Below are 2,840 nucleotides of genomic sequence, written 5' to 3' on the forward strand. Positions count from 1 at the left end.
TGCACTGCACACTACATGTAATTAGCGAAGGTTTCCAAATCAAGTAGAGTGTGCAAAAGCCAATGCCTTGAGGATTGAGGAGCATCTTATCTCTCTCTTGTTGCGCGTAACGGAAATTTCGACAGCACTTCGGCAGCACAACAAGAGAGTCAGGTCGTAATAAAAATTCTTGTTTCTCAAAGGGAACAAGAATCTGAAGCCTAATATCTCATCAAAGTGGGATATTATCTCTTCCTCTCGTCAGCTCTAGGACTGCGCGTCGAGGGAACCTAAAAGCTATTACAAATCATACAAATAACAGTACAACCAATTTTTACGTGGTTCGGCAAATTGCCTACGTCCACGGGGCAAGGAGGGGGAGAGATCCACTAATAGAGGGAGAGAATACAACTAGGGTTTACAATCACTCACAATCTAAACCCTCAAACAAACTCTCTCAAATCCCTCACAAACTCTCTCTACAAAAGGATGCACAAAAAAAACAAAGAAGAGACTGCACAAATTTTTCTCCCGCAGTCAGCCGACAAAACAAATTCCATGCTCTCTTGGCTGCAGCCGCCTAACACCCAAAAAAAAACTCCTTAGCTTGCACAAAAACCTAGAAACCAAATACATCAATATATATATAGCAGCATATGTATTCGGGTGGGCCGGCCTTGGGTTCTCTCTTCACGCGTGATTGATTCACGCGATTTTGTTTTTCTCCTCACGTGGGTTGTGGCCCCCACATCTTCACAATTCTCCACCTCGGTGAAGTTTTCTCAAAACTGAGCCGACACCAAAGCAACCAAATGTCCCACTTGTTGTGTCTTATCCTTCGTGTGGACTTTCACAATTTCCACATCGCCATCTTCAAGAACATCTCGAACGAAGTGATAACGAACGTCAATGTGCTTCGTCCTCGCATGAAAAACCTGATTCTTCGCCAAATAGATAGCACTCATGCTATCACAATGAATAGTGACGGATCTCTGCGATATACCAAGTTCCTCCAAAAGTCCTCGAAGCCAAATAGCCTCCTTCACAGCCTCCGTAACTGCCATATACTCTACCTCCGTTGTAGACAAAGCCACCATAGACTGTAAGGTGCATCTCCAACACACCGGCGCACGGGTCAAAGTAAACACATACCCCGTAGTAGACCGGCGCTTATCCAAATCCCCGGCATAATCCAAATCAACATAACCAATGCATAACTGCCCACCTTTAGTGTCCCGCTCATAAACCAAACCACCATTGAGCGTACCTCGAATGTACCTTAAAATCCATTTCACAGCGTCCCAATGACCCACTCCTGGATCGTGCATGTATCTCGATACCATGCTTACTGCCTGTGACAAATCTGGCCTCGTACATACTATTACGTACATCAAGCTCCCAACCACGCTCGCATATAGAGTCTTCGACATTAACTCACGATCTTCAACTGACTTCGGTGAAAGACCAGCTGAAAGCTTCAAATGGGCTCCCAATGGTACACTAACTGGCTTCGTATCCATGCTAACATGGAATCGCTGTAGAACCTTCTTCAAATAAGCCACCTGTGTCAAACAAATTCAGCGTTTTCGAAAGTCACCTTGAATCCTTTCGCCTCCAAAGCTCCAACTGAGATAAGATTTTTCTTCAGTTGAGGAACAAATCTCACCTCCTTCAATTCACGGACTACTCCATCGTGCATCCGGATCCGTACGATACCTATCCCACAAACGCCACAGGATTGATCATTTCCCATGACAACAACGTCCCCGTCGACTTTCTCAAAAGATGCAAACCAGTCTCGCCTAGGGGTCACATAAAAAGTAGCGTCGGAATCAAGCATCCAATCTGATGCATCCACATGGTTCACTTCTGGAGTAATCAGTAGAGAAAAACACGAATCATCGGAATCATCGCCTTTCGCAATATTCACCTCATTGGCCTTCGGGCCTTTTTTCTTGCCATTCTCTTTCTTCTTGAGCTTCGGACAGTCTCTCTTCCAATGTCCCTGCTCCTTGCAGAATGCACATTGGTTCTTTGCTAATTGGTGGCGGCTTCTTGATTTTGACCTTCCTCTATTACCACATTTCGGATATGAGCTTCTACCTCTCGTCGACAAGGCCTCTCCTGAAGTACTAGTGCGGGAAGTCTCCTTATCCTTCCTCCTCAAATCGTAGTTCGTCAAAGCGTTAGTCACTTCACTATAGCTGATAGAAGATCTCCCGTTCAACAAAGTGAGCACGAATGTATCATACTCCTCATCGGGTAAGGAGCCTAACAAAATAATCGCCTTGTACTCATCCGATATCTTCTCATCAACATTCGCCAAGTCCGACAACAACTTAGTATAGTTGTTCACATGAGCCGCTAGCGAGGTGCCTCTGGACATCTGAAATCTGAAGAGTCTTGTAGGCATATAAAATTGCTTGTAGGTCCCTTGACACGGTTCAACATGAACTAATGAACCATCAGGCGACGTATCTAAGCACGAACGTCAGTCCACAACACCGAAGCCAAGTGACACGCAACGAAGCGGATCAACAAGGCTACGAATCTGTCGAACCGCACGTGAACGACGGAATGAATCCACTCGCGTGCGGAATCAAACCAACGGTCCAGGGAGTCAACGAGTCATCCGACCATATAACGGACTCGAACTCAGACATCAAAGCCGATTTACTGCCTAATCGGGATCCAGACTGCCAAATCAGGAATCAAGTCAACGAATCGATTTCAGACCAATCAACCGCATAACAGAATCACGGACGAAGCGGATACAAGGACCGAAACAACCGAAAGACGGACGCAAAGCCCGGAGTGGCTCGGCCAAAGCCGAGCCACCTCAGGGTGGCTCGGCATGAGCC

The sequence above is a fragment of the Asparagus officinalis genome, chromosome 7 (assembly GCF_001876935.1).
Source record: "Asparagus officinalis chromosome 7, Aspof.V1, whole genome shotgun sequence".
In the NCBI taxonomy this organism is placed as follows: Eukaryota; Viridiplantae; Streptophyta; class Magnoliopsida; order Asparagales; family Asparagaceae; genus Asparagus; species Asparagus officinalis.